The 21,068-nt window shown below is 49.6% G+C and overlaps 1 long non-coding RNA gene across 2 annotated transcripts; it reads left to right on the top strand.

The window, feature by feature from the left end:
- The first annotated feature begins 9,611 nt into the window (after nt 1-9,611).
- Nucleotides 9,612-20,183, top strand: LOC132536263 (uncharacterized). Of its 2 annotated transcripts, XR_009547917.1 has the most exons (4): nt 9,612-10,326; nt 11,061-11,214; nt 11,542-11,668; nt 19,955-20,183. It is a non-coding gene; the product is annotated as an uncharacterized LOC132536263 (long non-coding RNA). The 2 variants fall into 2 exon arrangements; XR_009547916.1 differs by lacking the exon at nt 9,612-10,326 and having other exon boundaries at nt 10,991-11,214.
- The last annotated feature ends 885 nt before the right edge of the window (nt 20,184-21,068 follow it).

Here is a 21,068-nt window from a genome sequence, read left to right as displayed (position 1 = left end):
TGTGTCCGCCCTGAGGACCCAGAGAGGCAACATCATGACCACCTGGAACCACGGACACCCAGAACAGCCACTAGGAAAAGCAGCGCCCAGGCAGCGCCCTTGGTTATAGCATGAAGGGCAAGTTCGAGCCCCGGCTCCCCACCTGTGTGTGTGTGTGGGGGGGTCACTTCACTAGTGGTGAAGCCGGTCTGCAGGTGTCTCTCTCTCTCTCTCCTCCCCGTCTCCCTCTTCTCTCTCAATTTCTTGCTGCCCTATCAGATAAAATGGGAAAAAAGGTGGGGGGATGGCTGCAAGGAATAGCAGATTTTATAGTGCCAGCAGCCAGGCCCAGACATAACCCTGGAGGCAAAAACAAAACAAAACAGGCTTTCATGCCTGAGGCTTCCAGGCCCCAGGAGCAGTCTTTCACGTTGCTGGGAGCCAAGGAACCTTCCTTCTCCAGAGCGGGAGACTGTGCCCCCCCCCCCCAGTGCTTGCTGGGAAGGGTGCTGTGTCCTGCTGAGGGGCCACCGTGGGGAGGGGGAGCTGAGTGAGGAAGTCTTCCTTAGCCAGAAGAGTCTCTGTGAGCTGTGGCATCAGGAGAAGGGGTGAGAGCCCTGGGAGGGAGGGGCGGTGGCACTTGTGAGCATCAGGATGGCGTCCTCATTGGCCCAGACCCCCAAAGGGAGAATGTGTGCCCCGGAGACTGTGCAGGTCCTACTGCTTTTCTTACAAAAACACTTAAATTAACTTTATTTACTGGGTAGAGACAGTCAGAAATCAAGAGAGAGAGAAAGAGAGAGAGAGAGAGGGAGAGGGAGAGAGATTACAACACAGCTTCACCACGTACAAAGCTTTCTCCATGCAAGTGGAGACTGGGGGCTTGAACTGGGGACCCGTGCACTGTGACATGTGCCCTCAATGGGTATGCCACCACCCGGGCCCTGCAGTGTCCACTTCTGGGGGGCCCAGGTCAGCAGCCCGCGCCACCCACAGCTTTGAGGGGACTTTGAGCCAGAGCTAAGCGTGTGTCACCCCAGCGACAGGAGAGGAGCTTGGTGACCGGCCGGGTCAGTCCACAGCACACGGGGACCCCAGTCAGCAGGAGGAAGCCCCTGCGAGGCCCCTGAAAGTCTGCACACACTCTTGTGCTGTCTGTCTCCCCATCCCTGTGCTGGGCAGAGCGTCACACTGGGAACTGACTGGACACAGCTTCTGCCCACTGGACGCCCATGGTCTGGGAGGTGAGGCGGGCCTGCAGAATGAGGACCTTCACACGTGCTGCCAGGCAGTGTTACCAGAGCAGAAGGGCTCACCCCTGAGGGCGTCCGCCGCAGTCCCGGAACAGAGCCCCGACCGACGGAGCAACGGAGAGGAGTGGGGCCGTGGAGGCAAACTGAGCTCTCTGGACTTGCAGGCATGGAGCACACGAGGAGGAAGGAGCCTCCTCTTCCTCTGGGCTCTTCCCAAGTTTGCTCGTTTCTGCTGAGGCTCAAGGAAAGGGCGGCAGGTTCTCACAAGCTGGTCTGGGAGCTTCTGTGGACCAAGGCTCTTCCCTTGGCCGAAACTGAGCCAGGCTCTTCTGGGTCTTTCAACTTCTGATGTTCATGCCCGTCTTTGTCCGCGTTCAGCAAGAACAACGCTGCTTTGTCAAGTTTAGTATGAGCCTCCCCCCCCCCCCCCCCGTAGCCGATCAGACTCCTTACACCCCATCACACCCCTGTGAGGTCTCTTCCCTGCCGCCCACCGTCTATAAAAATGCCATTAAGTTATTTGCGTTTAGCAAGAATTCCTCTCTCCACTTGGCCACTTTTCACTCACCAATTCCACAGCCCAGCCCACCCTACTCCTTGGCTATAAACCCAGCTTCAGTGAGAATTTGACATTGTATCAGGTAGCAAACCTAGTTCTACTCCGATCCCCAGTATAATCGTTCTTAAATAAAAGGACTACCACGTAAAGTGCTGTCCAGCTCTGCTAACTGTTGTCACGTCCTCCTCTGGATGGGGCTAGAACTGTCACAGCGTCTCTCACCCAGAAGCCTCAGTTGTTGTGATTAATTCAGAAGACTTGTCTGAGGCTCAGGAAGGACTCAGCTGCGGCAGCTGGGGGTGTGTTTATTCAAAGCTTTATTCGGAGGTGCGGTAATTAGGAGCTGTCTGCTTCCAGTACAGCAAGAAAGCAGTGATAGGCAGATGTAAGCTAGTCTCATAAGCCTGTGGATTAGCTACCCAGCGTTCAGCCCCACGAGCTAAACAATTATCAGCAGAAGCGTAGACTGCTCGTGGCTGAGGAGTTTACCAGCTAGCCGGGTCAGTTCCCAGGACAGGCGGCCATAGCACCTCCAGCAGCCCCTGTCTGAGCAGAAGCAGGGACCCAAAAGGCTCGTGAGAAAGGTGATCACCAAGGTTTACAGTCACGTGTGTGAGCCCCCTGAGCAGCGGCCATGGTGGCGCCCACCTCTCCCGCCTCTCTCTCTGTTTCTCCAGAACCACCTCCAGGCTGTGTGCTATGACAGGACAATCAGAGCCCCTCCACGAGCCTGACTCCAGAACCAGAGCTCTGGGTGCCTGGCTCTCGGACGTCAGTGGACACTGGGAGTCGAACCTGTGTTCTATGCTGCTTTGTTGAAAAGGTGCCCGCGGGGCTGAGAGCCCTTACTCCTGCCTCCTTTAAATGGGGGTTCAATCCCCGATTCCCTAGCCTAGAAAAGTTTCCCCAGGGGCTGGGCAGTAGCATATTGGGTTAAGCACACATAGTACTAAGCACAAGCACCCTTTCAGGATGCTGGTTCGAGTCCCCGGCTCCCCACCTGCAGGGGGACACACCTTACAGGTGGTGAAACAGGTCTGCAGGTGTCTGTCTTTCTCTCCCGCCCCTGTCTCCCTCTCCTCTCTCCATTTCTCTCTGTCCTGTCCAATAAAATGGAAAAAAAATGACCTCCAGGAGCAGTGGATTTGTAGGGCTGGTACTGAGCCCCAGTGATAACCCTGGAGGAATAAATAAATAATAAATAAATAAATAAATAAAAGTTTCTCTGACTTTCTATGAGCCTTTTCTATTTTATTTGACATTTCTGCTCCCATAAAAATGTTTCCGTGTGGCTCCTCACCTGCAGGGGGGTCGCTTCACAGGCGGTGAAGCAGGTCTGCAGGTGTCTATCTTTCTCTCCCCCTCTCTGTCTTCCCCTCCTCTCTCCATTTCTCTCTGTCCTATCCAACAACAAAGCAACGTCAACAATGGCAATAATAACCTCAACGAGGCTGCAACAACAAGGGCAACAAAAAGGGGGAGAAATGGCCTCCAGGAACAGTGGATTCATGGTGCAGGCACCGAGCCCAGCAATAACCCTGGAGGGAAAAAAAAAAAAAGGATTTGCAGTGCAGGCACCGAGCCCCAGCAATAACCCTCAAGGCAAAAAGAAAAAACAAAAGTCTACTCCACTGTTTCTTGCTCAGACGCAGCCCACAGGCTCCATGAGAGGATGGCACCTGGAGCAAGTGGAGACCTTCAAACTCCTCCACAGACCCTGGCTTACAAGATGTCATCTTTGTAGCCTTAGAGCTGAACGAGGTGGTAGCTATTCATTAGTTATCTAGACCACTCCTAAGAGATGTTTCTGGAAAAATACCCAGCATGCTCACGTTTAAAAGTATATATACCCTGTTGACCCCTTGCTTTTATACGGTACGTGAAAAAGGCTCAAGCATTCACACCTGCTAGTATGCACGAGACTTTGTACTAGCGGCGGCAAGTGTGAGCTTCTGGGCTGCAGGAGGTCCGTGAGATGGAGCATTGAGATCTGCCAGGGCAGCAGAATTAACAAGGAGCCCCTTCCTCGTTTTCACTGGAAAGCAAGGTCATCAGGGTCTAAGGATTCTAGTCAATGCACGCCGATAAACCTTCTAGGAAAAAAATAAAGAAAAAATATGAACATAAGCAAGAATGTAGGGTTTCTTTTGTCGTAAAGAACAAGGAGGAGTCATCTCGTCGAGTTGGTTAGAGGCTGTTCAAACATCGTCCCAGAATGAGAAGAGGAAATTCTAGGGCAACAGACATTTTCCATGGCCACTGGGAGTCGCACAGGCACCGTGGCAAAGGGTCACTGTGTGTCAGGCCAAGCTGACCAGGACTGGTGGTCCTGGCGACAAGGTTCTGTAGAGTGAATTCAACAGCGAGCTGAACGCAAAGAAGGATGGCTTCCTCTCTGGCGTAAGGGTGACATTTTCTGGGGTGACTGGTCGGCTTTAATAAGACATTATCAAAGGGTTTTCCTTGCCAGCTACCTGCCTTAGACTCACGGGTTTATGACCTGCAGGAAGTCCCTGAGCTGTGTTCTTCCTCATTGTATTGTCTCCGAGAGCCCAGTCTACTCCACTTTTAAAAAGCCAGGCCTTTCTTTCTTTCTTTCTTTCTTTCTCCTTCCTTCCTTCCTTCCTTCCTTCCTTTTTCTGTTGATATTATAGTTTTGAATATTTTTTGCTTTCCTAAATCAAATCCTATATAAAAATTTTGGTCAGGACTAGTCCTTGAATTTTTTTTTTTTTAAAGGGCCCATCTGAAGATGTCAATCTGTCAAAGGATTTGTTCTTTCATACTGGAGAATGAGAAAGGTTAAAATTTACATAATTGAGGTTTGAGCAGTAGCACAGCGGGTTAAGCGCACGTGGTGTGAAGCACAAGGACCGGCGTAAGGATCCCGGTTCGAGCCCCCGGCTCCCCACCTGCAGGGGAGTCGCTTCACAGGCGGTGAAGCAGGTCTGCAGGTATCTGTCTTTCTCTCCCCCTCTCTGTCTTCCCCTCCTCTCTCCATTTCTCTCTGTCCTATCCAGCAACGATGACATCAATAACAACATAAATAATAATTACAACAACAATAAAAAAACAGCAAGGGCAACAAAAAGGAAAATAAATAATAAATTTTTTTTTAAAAAAAGAGATTTCTTGATCTTTGCTGTCCTTGAAATTCCCTAGCATGATGCTATCAGGCATGACTTCAGTTACTACCTTGACAAGTGCGTCTCTTTACCAGCTCTGTTCCTCAGCTGGGTCATTTTAGTCTCTGTTTCTGCCACCAGGGCCATCGCTGGGGCTCTGGGCCTGCACAGCTCCACCCTCCTGGAGGTTTTCTCTCCGTTTCTTTTCTCTTTCACAGTGGGTGAGACACAGAGCAAGAGACAGAGGGGCAGAGAGAGGGGAGGAGCCTGTAACCCAGTACCTATCTCTAGGTGACCTGGTCTCACCAAGAAGCCTACTTGCTCAGTTTCGGCCGAATCCCCACCCGCCCGGTTATCTGATGAGATTCTTCCCAGAAACACACCCAGGTGGCAGCTGCTCAGCCTTCAGCAAGAATCTTGTTCAGTTAGCTAATAGCAATTCCCTCAGCTCTGCTCTATCCAGAATTAAGCCTGGTTCTGGGTTGAGGTCTCTTTTTTCTCTCTTTTCAAAAATTGTAAATTATATTTATTTATTTGTTTGTTTGTTTATTTCTTTATTGGATAGAGGCAGCCAGAAATTGAGAGCAAAGGGGGAAATAGAGAGGGAAAGAGAGTCACCTGCAACACTGCTTCTCCCTTTGCAAAGCTTTCCCCTTGCAGGTGGGGACTGGGGGCTCGAACCCTGGTCCTTGCGCCCTGTAACATATGTGTGCACTCAACCAGTGCACCACCATCTCCTTTCTGTCTCCTCTTTGCTCCTATTACATCAGTTGTTATTGTTTTAATATCTGGATTTTATTTTATTTTTATATAGTTATCTGGGATAGAGACAGATAAATTGAGAGGGAGGGTAGAGAGGGAAAGAAAAAGGGAGACACCTGCAGCCCTGTTTCACCACTCATGAAGTGTCCTTCCTGCCGGTGGGCACCCGGGGCTTGAACCCAAGTCCCTGTGCACTGTAATGTGAGCTCTCAACCAGGTGCATCACGGTCCAGCACCAATAAGACCTTCTTTTACCATGTGAACTTTTGTCTGGCTTTGCTTTTCTGCAAGGCCCTCTCTGCCCACTCCGGGGTCCTCTCTTCAATGCCCCAGAGACACAGAAACACTGGCCCAGCTGTGCTGTCTGCCAGCTCTTTCTTAGAACTGGGGTGACCCCTAGTGTTCACCTTGTCCACCACCACCTCCCTGCTGCACATCTCTGCTCAGGGGCTGTCCCCACCTTCTTCTTCTTCTTCTTCTTCTTCTTCTTCTTCTTCTTCTTCTTCTTCTTCTTCTTCTTCTTCTTCTTCTTCTTCTTCTTCTTCTTCTTCTTCTCCTCCTCCTCCTCCTCCTCCTCCTCCTCCTCCTCCTCCTCCTCCTCCCCCTCCCCCTCCCCCTCCCCCTCCTCCTCCTCCCCCTCCCCCTCCCCTCCTCCTCCTCCTCCTCCTCCTCCTTCTTCTTCTAGCATTTGCCCTTCTTGCGTAGCCAGTCAACAGCGTCAGGTTGAGCCTGATGTAAAGTTTTGAGACCTCCTTTGAATCTGGAGAGGTGGCAGTCGTTGACTATGTGGGTCATAGTCTGTCTGTAGCGCAGGTGGCGCAAAGCACAAGGACCGGCATAAGGATCCCGGTTTGAACCCCGGTTCCCCACCTGCAGGGGAGTCGCTTCACAGGAGGTGAAGCAGGTCTGCAGGTGTCTATCTTTCTCTCCTCCTCTCTGTCTTCCCCTCCTCTCTCCATTTGTCTCTGTCCTATCCAACAACGACAACAACAATAATAACTACAACAATAAAACAACAAAGGCAACAAAAGGGAATAAATAAATAAAATAAATATTTTAAAAAATAACAATAAATAAAAAAATAAAAAACAAACATAGTCTGTCTGTAGCCGCAGGGGCAGTTTGGGTCGTATCTGGCTCCCCAGCGATGGAACATAGCGGCGCACCGGCCATGGCCTGTTCGATAGCGATTGAGGAGGGCCCAATCATAACATGCTAGGTCAAAGCCGGGTTGACGCTTGCAGGGGTCTGTGATGAGGTGTCTGTTCTTTACCTCAGCTGACTGCCAACTCTGTTTCCAAGAGACTGGAACAGAGAAGTTCAGTGTAGGCGTAGGGGACCAGATTGGGTGACGAGACGTCAAGCGTTGGACAGGGTGGGCGAAGATATCTGCGTATATTGGCAGGTCCGGTCGAGCGTAGACGTGGGAAATGAACTTAGATGATGCCGCATCCCGACGAATATCTGGCGGGGCGATGTTGCTAAGGACTGGCAGCCATGGAACCGGGGTGGAACGGATGGTTCCAGAAATGATCCTCATGGAGGAATATAATTTGGAATCGACCAAGTGGACATGGGGGCTACCGAACCATCCTGGGGCACAGTATTCTGCAGTGGAATAGCATAATGCCAGAGAGGATGATCATCCCCACCTTCTCATCCTGGCCACCAGCCCTGCCTCGCACCAGAAGCAGGCTGTCGTGCTCAGGCAAAAGTTACTGAAGTCACAGGCCCCTTGGAACATAACTAAAACAGATATCCTAGCTTCTTCCCACACCAAGACCCCTAATTTCATTTGTTCTATTCCTACCTTTGGGTTCCTGTTTATTGAGCAATTTGCTTTCTATCTTATCACCTTTCAGCCACCAAGTTGCAGATGCTGCCATGATGCCAGCCTGAATTCCCTGGGCAGACAACCTCACCAATGTGTCCTGGAGCCTCCCCTCCCCAGAGCCCTGCCCCACTAGGGACAGACACAGGCTGGGGGTGTGGGTCCACCTGCCAACACCCATGTCCAGCAGAGAAGCCATGACAGAAGCCAGAACTCCCACCTTCTGTTCCCCATAAAGAATCTGGGTCCATGTTCCCAGAGGGATAAAGAACAGGGAAGCTTCCAGTGGAGGGGATGGGACATGGAACTCTCTAGTGGTGGGAACTGTGTGGAGTTTTGCCCCTGTGAGCTCACAATCTCATTCATCATTACCAAATCACTAATTTAAAACAACACAAAACAAGACCAAGCCTTGTGTAGTCCTGACATTCCCACTTACGGCCGCGCTCGACCTTGGACAAACTATCTCCCCCTCTGCCTCTGGACGCCCCTGCTGTGGAGCACGGATAATAACGAGAAACACTTTGTGGGACCTGAGGGTCAGATGGGGCGGGGACCAGAGAGCTCCTCTCACAGAGCCTGGTGCCGAGAATCAGAGCTGTCAGCTTTGGTCGGAAGGACATTCGACTGCGGTGTTAGGACACAGACCTTAGGGCCAGGTGGGCCAATGGCAGCAGGTCGGAGTAGGAAGGTTGAGGGGAAGTTCACAGGACATCTCCCCCAAGATGGAAGCTGGTGGAAGCAGGGCTGTGGTCTAGCAAGAGAGTGAATCTGCCTGTCGTGAGTGGCAGACGGGTAGGGGAAGAGTGAGGGAGGGAGGGAGCCAGGACAGGTGCTGTGGGCCCCTGTCACCCCAGCCCACAGCCAGGCACCTGGCCTGTGCCTTGCCCTGGTCAGAGCTGGGTCTGCAGTAACCACCCCCACACTCACACCCTGAAATAACGAGTGTGGGGTTGGTCCTGTGGGTCCCAGAGATGGTTCCCTGACAAGCAGCCATGCCACCCACTGTGATGACACACCAGGCGGCGCTCAGCACCATCAGGACACAGAGCTGAACCCAGGGCCTGGCCACACAACCCTGTCCAAACCCTGTGCTCACTCTGGGCAAGTGACCAGGATCTTAGGGCCGAACAAGAAAAGAGGGATTTATTCAGCTTTATTTTATTTATTTATTTTGTAATCCCAGCACTCAGCCCTGTCCCCAAAGTTTTGTGCGTATCATCTCAGAAAGAACAATTAAGAACCTCGTAGGGATAGAGTTACTGTTTTGTTTATAAAAGGGGGAAAGTCGAGGATTTGGGAGGTGGCCTAGTGGACAGAGTGCCTGCCTTCCATGTGTGAAATTCCAGGTTCGAGTCCCACATAAGTGCACCAAGGGCAGGTGAGGGGGTTCACGTCGGAGTAAAGTTCTGCTTTGTGCCTCAACTCCTCCAAGCAGACTACTCAAGAGTCTAGGCAAGGCTCTGGGCTTATCACCAGTGTTGAGAAAGAAGGAAGAAAGAAAATTTAAAAAGAGGAAATAAAAGAAGAAAGAGATGGAAAGAGGAGAAGAGAGGAGAGGAAAGGAGGGGAGGGGAGGGGAGGGGAGAGGAGGGGAGAGGAGAGGAGAGGAGAGGAGAGGAGAGGAGAGGAGAGGAGAGGAGAGGAGAGGAGAGGAGAGGAAGGGAGGGGAGGTGGGATGGGGAGGGGAGGGGAGAGGAGGGGAGGGGAGGAGAGGAAGGGAGGGGAGGTGGGATGGGGAGGGGAGGGGAGAGGAGAGGAAGGGAGGAGAGGAAGGGGGGGAGGGGAGGAGGGGAGAGGGGAAGGGAGGGGGGAGGGGAGGAGGGGAGGAGGGGAGAGGGGAAGGGAGGGGAGGAGAGGAGAGGACAGGAGAGGAGAGGAAAGGAGGGGAGGGGAGGGGAGGAGATGGGAGGAGAGGAGAGGAGATGGGAGGGGAGGAGAGGAGATGGGAGGGGAGAGGGGAGGAGAGGAAGGGAGGGGAGAGGGGAGGAGAGGAGAGGAGATGGGAGGAGAGGAGAGGAGAGGAGAGGGGAGGGGAGGGGAGGGGAGGGGAGGAGATGGGAGGCAGGGAGAGGAGAAGAGAGGGGAGGAGAGGAGAGGAAAGGCTGGAGGAAGTAAGTCAAGGTCATTCCATGGAAGCTGGGTTTGGCTTTGAACTCCAATTCCAGAACCTTAGGCTCAGAAACCAACCTGCCCCACCTCATTTTGAAAGGACATGAGAAATAACAGATGGGGGGCCAGGTGGTGGCGCACCTGGTGTTGCAGTGCTCAAGGACCCAGGTTCGAGCCCCTGTCCCCACCTGCAGGGAAAAGCTGTGTGGGCAGTGAAGCAGGGCTGCAGGTGTCTCTCTGTCTCTCTGTCTCTCTATCTCCCCCTTCCCTCTTGATTTCTGAATGTCTCTATCTAATAAATAAAAATAATGAACAAAAAACCGAAAAGAAACGAAAGAAAGGAAAGGATGGAGGAAGGAAAGAAGGAAGGAAGGAAGGAAGGGAGGGAGGGAGGAATGAATGAAGGAAGGAAGGGAAGCTAGCCCTGCTCCCACCACAAGCCAAGTCCCTCTTGACCATCAGCCACCGGCCACCTGACCTGACACCCTGCCCCAGCCCACCCCACCCTTGGTCCCGAGTCCTTTGTCTGCTGTCACACCTAAGAGACCGTACCAGAGTGTCCACTGTCCAGGGGACCACCAGGTCCCCAGTGAGATGACTAAGGAAGAAGGAAGGAGGCCAAGGAGTTGACTGCACGCGTCCACAGCTGATGCCCTGCATCTGAGAGGCGGCCAGAAGGCCTCACGCTGAGTGAGATGAAGCGGCGTGAGAACGTGAGTACCGGTTGATCTCAGCCACGGGACTTCAGGAACAAGGGCAGAAAGGGAAATGCAGAGTGAAATGGGCTGGGCGCAGTGGTTACACCACAGCAAAGGACTGTGGGGAGGAGGCCGGAAGGGACAGGGGTCAGGGCAGCTTTAGAGTCCCGGTGCAGGATGGTGGGAAGGGCCCAAGTTGGGGTGAGACACCTTGTTGGTATGCATGAGACCCCTTCTGTTTCATTTGGTTTAAATCCCCCCTGCTTAACACTATTCTATTTACATAACCACTGCATTCTATTTACATAACCACTGTTAACAAGTTCCACCCTCCCCCCAGGGCATTGGTGGTTCAGTGATAGGATTCTCGCCTGCTCTGCCCCCTCTTTGTCACACTCTGATTTTCACCAGTCACTTTTCTCTCCACCCTCTCTGTGTCACATCCTGTTTCCACCTTACTTGGCAAGTATATATAAAGACAGCATTGTGAGTTTTACTGTACTGTACCTTGAGTTTAGCTTAGCTCGTCTTAGATAGCGCTGCGTCCTGCATGAATAAAGAGATACTGCCTACAGCTCAACCATGAGTCCCTGGTCGTCTGTTACCCGCCCGTGCCTGTGAAGCTAGCCCGTTGAAAACAACATAACCCATCGAAAACAACAACACCTGTCATGGGGCAATGAAAAACTGTACCCACATGTCAACAACTGTGATCACTAACCCTCCCTCCCAGTTAAGAAGAACAGCAAGAAACAGAGGGAGGGAGAAAGGAAGAAGGAAACAGAATCAGAAGACAGATTCCAAATCCAGCCCTCTGCCCTCCCGAAACCCCCACCTTGCTCTGTGAAGTGGGTAGATAATTCTCGGACCCCTGTGGTGGGCGACAAGGCAACAGGTGAGAAAGATCCACCAGGGGTTCAGACAGACAGACAGACAGACACTGAGCTTGTCATGCTGAGGACGCCAGGGCCCAGGAGGAGAAGGAGCCTTGTGCAAAGTGGTCCTCACTCCACTGGCCTTCACAGCAGCTTCATTCTCACTCCTCCTCCTCCTCCTCCTCCACCCCTCCTCTCCACCCCTGCTTCACAGGACCTCTGGTCCTGGCCTCCCTCCCGCCCTGGCCTCCGCCTTCCCCAGCTGCCTCCACTTGGCCCCCACATGCTGAGAGCTGAACTCGCATCCTAGTAGGAGGCCTTTACCTGCTTGTCACCACCTGTGCCAGGAGCTTTGGGAGTCCGGCGGGCAGGGGGAGAGAGGACTGAACCCCGAAGGCCCGGCTAAGCTCTGAGACCCGCGTGTGCCCAGCCCATCTGTGCATGGTGCAGTGCAACGTGGGAAACACAAAATGGGTGAGTGTTACCATGTGCAAAATGCGCCTGTGTCTGTACACTGAGGTGTGGACCAGCAGTGAATGGGGCATCAATCAGTCGTGGAATCAAACACACAGTTTGCAGCTTAGCCAGAGCCCAACCCCGTGGGGAAGGAGTGGACACCCTGGACACCTCCACCGCCTCTGAGCCTTTCCAGCCCTGGGCTCTTCCTTGTGGTTGGTGTCTGTTTGTTTTTGCCTCCAGGGTTATGGCTGGGGCTCGGTGGCTGCACTACAAACCCGTTGCTCCTGGAGGCCATTTTGTTGGACAGGACAGAGAGAGACTGAGGGAGGGAGAGAGACTGAGAGAGGGAGAGAGACAGAGTCACCTAAACACCTGCTTCACCATGGTAAAGCTTTCCCCTTGCAGGTGGGGAGCCGGGGGCTTGAACCCAGGTCCTTAGTACTATGTGTGCCTAGCCAGGGGCACCACACCAACAGGCTCCTTCTGGGAAGAGCAGGTGAGGGGACTCAGAGCTGGCAATAGGCTGCCCTGCCACCCCCAGGGCGTCCACCAGTCTCACTGCAGGAGCCTCACCTGGCTGGCCTCTGGCAGCACCTGCCTGACAGGCGGCAGTGCACAGTGAGGCTCGCACCCGCTGAGGTGAGCTGCCCTGCCTGGAGGCTGCCGGCCCCGGCCGCCAGGGCCAGGGGGTGCCTCTGAACCTCCCCCTCCCCCCAGGATCTCAGAGCTCTCTGGTGGCCCGTGGCCTCACAGGGGCTCCTGTGGTCTCAGGAATGTCCGCCCCACCCAGGAGCCACCGCCCAAGCGTTCAGCCACCCAGAAACCCAGTCACCTCGCTCCCTGCAGCGCCCTGCTGCTCCCTGCAGCTCCCATGCCACACCCCCACCTCTGCTCCTCTCACGCCCTCCCAGAACCCCAAGAGTGGAGGCCAGGGGCCGCAGCTCCGCCTGCCCGGCCCAGCTCACATGTGCCACAGCCTCTTCTCTCCAAGCTGCCTGACAAGGTCCCAGCTGGAAAAGGACGATTTCAAGGAAGGACTCCTTCTGGGAAAGGGTGTGGATATTATTCTCACTAGGAGTGACTGGAACACTGAGTCGTACCTATACTGAAGCAATTGCAGAAACCACCCTGTGAAAATTGTGAACGATCCCTCTTGTCAGGAATTGCCAAACAATATTTCCCAAACAAACCCAATGGAGATTTGATGATAGCATATTACAAAGGGCTGAGCTGTTAGCTCCTTGGCCTACCAAGCACCTAAACCCCAACCCTACAAGAATAAGAAAACTAGTATCAGAAAGATAGTTTCCACAGCACAGGGATCCCCCCGCCCATGGATTGCTTACAAGTTTAATGGGAAACTCTGGTATCCACCTAGGTCTAGAGGGTTACAGAGAGGTCCTGGCCCCTCACTGCCCCATACAGGAGCATGAAATGAGACAGGCATTGGGTACACATTGACGGAGTAAGAACAATGTGTTCTCAGCTGGGATTCATGGAGAGATTGGCTAGACAAGGTCCACCTTGGTGCATACGCACTAAGGAACAAAAACAAGCTAGAATTAAGCTGTTAAGCCAGTACTGCAAAAAATGTTGCCTGGAATGGGTACACAGTAAGGCAGATATAGAAAACATGATCTGTCACAATGTAATCTGTGTATCACCTTTTAAAGGAAATTATAGGACACTTCTAAAAGGTCACTTTCATTTTACTGTAACTCTTGCTGCAAACAGCTGCACTGCAAAGTATAAACAAGGCTTGCTTCATTGAATAAATCAGATGGACGTCAGACCTCGGTGTCTCGTCTCCTTCCTCTCTCCGCCTCTACCCTTGACCCACCTTCAGGGACTCCTGACCCGCCGCAGTTGGACTGCGGCACACGTGCAGCCAGCCAGAGGAGGCCCCGCCCTGGGTGCAGGACAGGCCTCACGCCGCCCTCTCCATCTGAGAGCATCTGCCAGGTGGCTCGGCACGGAGCAGATCAAACTCTCAGGAGAGGTGTTGTGAAAACACACCTGCCTTCTAAGTCTGTCCTCTTTTTAAAATATTCTTATATTTATTTATTCCATTTTGTTGTCCTTGTTTTATTGTTGTAATCATTATTGATGTTGTTGGATAGGACAGAGAGAAATGGAGAGAGGAGGGAAAGAAAGAGGGGGAGAGAAAGATAGACACCTGCAGACCTGCTTCACCACCTGTGAAGTGACTCCCCTGCAGGTGGGGAGTTGGGGGCTCGAACTGGGATCCTTATGCCGGTCCTTGCACTTCGCGCCACCTGTGCTTAACACACTGCGCTACCGCCCGACTCCCTGGTTTTTTTTGCCCCAACCAGCAGGGCGGTGAACAGGGGCTAGGAACCTGAAAGACCTGGAATGAAAGGGACACGAGACACGAAAGAACGACAGCAAGACAAGTTTCTGATCAAGCTGCAAAATTTTATTGTGTTCACAGGCATTATAAGGCTTTGGGGAAGGAGAGGGAATGCTGGAGGAGGGGGAGGGGGAGCAAACTTCAAAGCGGAATGTTCCTTGCAACAAATGGCCGAAACCATGTTTGTTACCACAACTGTGTGTTGACTCACTTGATTACTGATAAAGGGTTTACCTGAGGGAAAATGGCCTGCCCAGGGGGGAATTAACACTTGTCTCGAGGGATTCCATTGTTTCAAAGCTTATCATCTATCAAGCAGAGAAATGGCTCCTGGCATATCCTCCCTTTGTTATAATTTTAAATTGAGGCAGGCAATTGGGAGTGAGGAGCGGAGACCCTAACAGCAGGTTTAGTGGGCATTAACCAGAGGGAAGAAGTATTGAACCGATTCCTTCTGCGGGGTGAGTGCAAAACCAATCTTCCCGCATCTTACAAGGCTCTAGGTATTTTTTGGGGGAGGGGAGGCAGAGCCACAGTTTCTAGGGAAACAATTTTTTGTTGCTGACACCAACCTCCATGCAAATCAGGTTTGCTTCACGGGGGACTCAGAGGCAGACGATAGGGTCCTCCCCCTGCAGTGCTTTGCCTTGCACCCCTTACTGGTGTCCTTGCCCTGCCAAGGTTGGATGTCTCGATGCATAATTCTGAGTTTTATGCCATCCGAAAAAGGAGGTCTGTCATCCTCAGGTTCAGCCAGGCCTCTATCAGCCAAATCAAGTCTGTGATAATGTATTTGCAAAGGTTTTGATGCCAAGGAGTCAATCTGCCATTTTATAAAATCAGTAATCTTATTAAAAATAAAGGGTCTTAAGGTAATCATTAACAAAAGACTAATCAAGGGTCTCATAAGGGGCTCTGTAGTGACTCAAGACTATTTGTGGTGGAGTCTATAACCTGTTGTAATTTGTTAGAAAATTCATGGGAGGAATATATAGAGTGTCCTAGCATGCCACCAGCAAGTCTAAGGGAAGCAGTCAGTGGATGTGATGTCCAGGGGAAGAAACACAGCAAGTCTGGTCTGGTCAGCGCCAACTGATGAAATTTTTCTTCTTCATAGAGGGTCAGCTGTGGAACAAGCAAAACTAGGAGGCAAGGACCAGGTAGAGAAGAATTGACATGAAAATATAAGATGGTGTTTACCAAAACACAGAGGAGGTACATACACATTAGAAGTCAAGGTGAGGTTCCTTGAACATCGAGGAATATTTTGAGAAAAGTGAGCAGTCAATAAACATGCAAAGATGAAGTCAGCAGTGGTAGGTCAGCAGAAAGAGAAGACTTGGATATGCTGGTGAGGTTAGCTGGAGTATATACTGCCATGGTGTCCTTTGTGGTAAGGACTTGCCAACAGGGACTCTGTGGATTTTGCAAGAGCAATAATGTCGTCCACCATAATAAAAGGAAAACAAACATGGACATCCAGTGTTGAAAAAGGAAAGATGTCTCCAACTGGAAAGTGGGTGGCTTTGTCAATGAGATATAATAAATGGACAATTCAAATTTTTGTAAATATTAAAAAGGTTTAGTATGTTACTTCATTGACACTTTAGCCAACTGAATACTGGGGGGTGAATTCTCCTTCTTTTTTTATTAATTAAGCTTAAGGGTTTTAGTTTTTCTTGTTTGAGCTGTAGCCCACATAAATTTAGAAAAAATACCAACTGAGAAAAAAAAGTTTTTGTTTACTAAACATGGGCAGGTAAATTACATCAATCTGTCAGAGAGCATTGGCTTTTATCAATGGAGATTAATCTTAAAAGTCTGAATAATAGGATCTTAATTAAACAATGCAGGAGCCAGTAAAGTGCTCTCACTATGGCAGGTCAAGCGTTACAATTTTAAGAGGCTTGTAAAAAAATGAGAAAAATTTTAGGATATGAGTGACTTTAGGAGTCATCACACACCCATAAATAAAAATTTAAAAATGTCTAGTTTTAAATATTACCATATGAGCAGTAAGTTCTTCATGTGCAGATGTACCTATAATTATTTACTTAGGGAGAGAACTTGTACCAAGTTAATTGATGATCTAATGGTTAGAATTGGCTTGAGGTTTTTTCATATGATTTTAGAAGGCTCTTTATTAGAATATACTAATATGTTATATAAAGTCAATACCTAATGTGTTGACATGATAAAATGTTTACCATTTTAGCATTATTTTAAACTGATTAGACAGTTAAAGCACACTATTATACCTTTAGTTTACTAAGATCTTTACTCATCACAAGGCTATCATGAGTAAGCATAGATATAAAACTCTTAATATATTTTACTCCTTAGAACTCTAATATCGCAACTTAAAAGGCTAAAATAAAACCTCATAGTTTAAATGTTCAAAATATTAATTTTGTTAAATCAGGATTTGCCAAAACAAATCTATCAGACCAGAAGCACAATGTATTACCTTAATTTATCAAAAATAAACCTCTGGCAGTGTCTTAAAACAAACCAGATAATTTTTAAAAGCAGAAAGATATAAAGAGGAAAACCAGAGCAAAAGCCTCTGGCATGTAAATAATTAACATAACCATTGTGTTATCTTTTACTAACCCAAGCCAGTCTTAAAAACAATTTTAAGTAAAATGTTAAACTTTGTTTGTTAGGATCTTTGTTTATCACAAAGCTATCACACCCTTAGGGCAGCTATGAACAAGGGTGGGTACACAACTTAATTGATCTTTCACTTTGATTTGGATAGGTAACTTAAAAAGCTAAAATAAACCTTATAGCTGAAATGTTAAAATAAATTTTTACTGTTAACATTTCTCCTAGATGACCATTTTACACTAAATAATTTTGTTGAATCACATCTGTTGAATAAAAATTTTTTATCTGGCCAGGAATAGCACGTTTAACCCTTTTTTCCTGGCAAGGCCACTGCTCTACACTGACTGGGTTATTAGAAAGCCAGTTCAAGGATGGAATTAACAAATTAACAAACAGTGGCAGTTGGTATTGGGGTGCTGGTAAGATTTACAATTCTCACAAGAGTGAGAGAGACTGTAGAGGCATTTTACCATGCCTAGAGATCTCAGAAAATCTTTTAACTAATGAATTGATGCTGATATTAGCTATCAGAAGGACAAAACTGTCTTATATTTTACTTTGGTAAAGGTGTGCCAACTCTATGAGTCAGGATCTTTAAAACCACATTTAGCTTAACTAAATCTTATTTAAAACTTAAAACAAACTTTAGTTACTTAGGGGTTAACACACATTAATGAAAACAAGGTTAGCACAGACTTAAAACATACATTCTTCGTGAAGAGAAAAATTTTCCCTTTGAAAAACCGCTTTGGTTTTTGGATTCCTAACTCACAGACTATCTACCCCCCCCCCCCCCGAGGAGGGGCATTTGTGGCTAGCGAATGATTGACTGCAGTATTTGCCAATCTGTGGAGCAGGAGCTCTGTGCCGTGATTGGCTGTGCGGGCGGAACAGGCGGACTCAGTTTACCGCCGCCACGCAGAGAAAAATCTTTGAAATTTTTTTTTCTTAGGGCTAAGGTTCATTTTACAGTTTTAAAGAAAGTGGTCTAATCAGTTATTATTGGCCAAATCAAGGACCAGAGCACAAAATGGAGGGGCAGTGGTGTAGGGAGGCAGTCTGGACAAGGAAGAGTGTAGGGGCTAGGGTTAGCCAGTTTGAGCCTGGCTCCGAGTAACAGGGAAAGCTAAAACCGGTTTTGATTTGGATGGTTTAGTTTTAGTTTTAGTTTTAGGGATTGGGTTTTTTGGTGAGGCTAAAAATGTAAGTTCTTCTGTAACTGCAGCTATTTCTTTCATTAATTGAAGCTGCTCTCTCTGGTCAGCAAGGACCTTGCAGAGGGTGGAAATTCCTGTAAGGGCTCCTGAGCGTGCCCACCTGACAGAAGGATTGTCAAGGAGAGGGTCAGGCTGGAGAGCAGGGGCATAAGTGTTGGGAGAGAGATTAAAGGGAGGAGGACACCAATCGGGATTGTAGTATTTGGCAGCCTCTTTTTCTAGCAAAGCCTCATCCTCCATGGGAAGTGCTTCAGGAGAGGGAGGGTTTTGTAAAACTGGATAGAGGCGGGGGAAAGAATGCTGGGTTTCATTCTCATGTGAATTATCAATAGGAGGGTCAATAAAGGGAACTTTAGTAAGTGCGGTGGAGCCTATAGGGAGGGGAATGGGGCTTTTACTTTCATCGGGTGCTGGGAGGCTTTTATTTTGACTGGGTACTGGGGGATCAAGATCAATAATCACAGAAGGGCATGGGGATGGGGACTCTGTCCTGGACGACGGACTAGAAAGTTGCCGGACGACCTTTTCGCCCTCTGTAATAAGGTTTTTAATATCAGGTGGTTATTATAAAATTTTAAGATATAATTAATTAAATTCCAGTAATAAAAGGCAGAAACAGGTACACGTTCAGGACCAAAAGACTGATAGTGATCATTAAGACAGTCACCAATTCTTCTCCAATGCTTCTCATCTATAGTGCCTTCCTGGGGGAACCAGGGGCAAATATTTCCAATATAATCTAAAAACTTCTTTAATTCTTTCTTTTTAACCCTAGTTCTTCGTATCTTGAGTGCCTCCTTGAGTCCTTTAATGAATAAATCTTGTTTGTTAAATTCATGTCCCACGGTTTTGCTTACCTCAGCCGCTGTGACACTCTCCTCCAGATGCGACTCACGGTCGGGTATCTCCGTGGCGATCTATGCGAGTCTTTGCATTACCCACTCGGCCGCGATGACTCGGTGAATTCGGGTAGGCCTACCCTCTCGATCAGTGGAGTTCCTAGGTCCAGTAGGCTTCTTCGCCACACGTCCGGGCACCAGAATGCCCCGACCAGCAGGGCAGTGAACAGGGGCTAGGAACCTAAAAGACCTGGAATGAAAGGGACACGAGACACGAAAGAACGACAGCAAGACAAGTTTCTGATCAAGCTGCAAAATTTTATTGTGTTCACAGGCATTATAAGGCTTTGGGGAAGGAGAGGGAATGCTGGAGGAGGGGGAGGGGGAGCAAACTTCAAAGCGGAATGTTCCTTGCAACAAATGGCCGAAACCATGTTTGTTACCACAACTGTGTGTTGGCTCACTTGATTACTGATAAATGGTTTACCTGAGGGGAAATGGCCTGCCCAGGGGGGGATTAACACTTGTCTTGAGGGATTCCATTGTTTCAAAGCTTATCATCTATCAAGCAGAGAAATGGCTCCTGGCATTTTTTTAAAATATTTATTTATTTATTATTGGATAGAGACAGGGAGAAATTGAGAGAGGAGGGGGAGATACAGAGAGAGACAGAGAGACACCTGCAGTTCTGCCTCACCACTCGAGAAGCTTTCCCCTTGCAGGTGGGGACCGGGGGCTTGAACCTGAGTCCTTGCACACTGCAATGTGTGTGCTCAGCCAGGTGCGCCACCGCCCGGCCCCCAAGCCTGTCCTCTTTTAAGTGGGGCCCCCGTCCAGGCAGCGCCATGTGGGGGGATGCACGTTCTGGGGCCTCTGCCTCCACTGTGGCCCCTCGCTCCTCACAGACACTTGGCCACCCACTGCCTGGGGCGACCTGAGGCTCAGGAGGCTGCGCTGGATGGCGGTGGTCGCTCAGGACACCAGCCCCCCACCTGGCTCCCAGAATCAAGCCCAGACTTCTTGGGACCCCCAGGCTCCCTTGGCCTCGTCCTGCCCACCCCACCTCTGCCACTCACCCTGCTTTTATTTTTTATTAGCGATTCAGTGTTGATTCACAAACGTATGACATTCAGGGCGCAACCTGCCCTGCCCACCCCAAGCAGTGTCCCCACGCCTGCACTGGAAGCAGCCGGGTTCTCCCCAGCCACAGACGCGGCTCTGTTACTCCTGCCGCTGACCGTCTGTCTCTGCTCTTTTCTTCAAGGTCCCATCTCCTCTCCCTTCCAAGTCACACCTGCACCTGTTACTCCATCTGGATGAGCCTCCATGTCTCTCCTCTCTCTCCTGGAGTCAGAGCCCTCTGGACATCTTCCCGACATTTCTCCCTCTGGGAGCCCAGACCCAAACTCCTATGGGAAGCAGAGGTGGGAGTTCTGGCTGCTGTCACGGGTCTCCACCGCTGTCACTCACCCTCAGCCCCCACACACACTCACACTCACATTCACCCTCACACACATACACACTCAAACTAACTCACTCACATCAAACACACACACACTTACACTCACTCACATTCACACACACATACACACTCACTCACATTAAACACACACTCACACACATACACTTACATTAAACACTCACACACACACACACTCATACACATTCACTCACACACACTCATACATGCACATACTCATACACTTACACACACACACTCACACACACACTCACTCACACACACACTTACACTCACACACATTCACTCACACACACACACTCTCACACACACACACACTCATACACTTATACACACACACACTCACACACTCATACATGCACATACTCATACACTTACACACACACACTCACACACACACTTACACTCACACACACACTCACACACACACTCACTCACACACACACTTACACTCACACACATTCACTCACACACACACTTACACTCACACACACACACTCATACACTTACACACACACACACTCACACACACTCATACATGCACATACTCATACACTTACACACACACTCACACACTTACACTCACACACATTCACTCACACACACACTTACACTCACACACACACTCATACACGCACATACTCATACACTTACACACACACACTCACACACACACTCATACACGCACATACTCATACACTTACACACACACTCACACACACACTTACACTCACACACATTCACTGACACACACACTTACACTCACACACACACTCATACACGCACATACTCATACACTTACACACACACACTCACACACATTCACTCACACACACACTTACACTCACACACACTCATACACGCACATACTCATACACTTACACACACACACACTCAC

The sequence above is a fragment of the Erinaceus europaeus genome, unplaced genomic scaffold (genome assembly GCF_950295315.1).
Source record: "Erinaceus europaeus unplaced genomic scaffold, mEriEur2.1 scaffold_808, whole genome shotgun sequence".
NCBI classification, from domain to species: domain Eukaryota; kingdom Metazoa; phylum Chordata; class Mammalia; order Eulipotyphla; family Erinaceidae; genus Erinaceus; species Erinaceus europaeus.
Note: the sequence above shows the minus strand (reverse complement) of the source record. Positions and strands in the feature narration are given on the sequence as shown.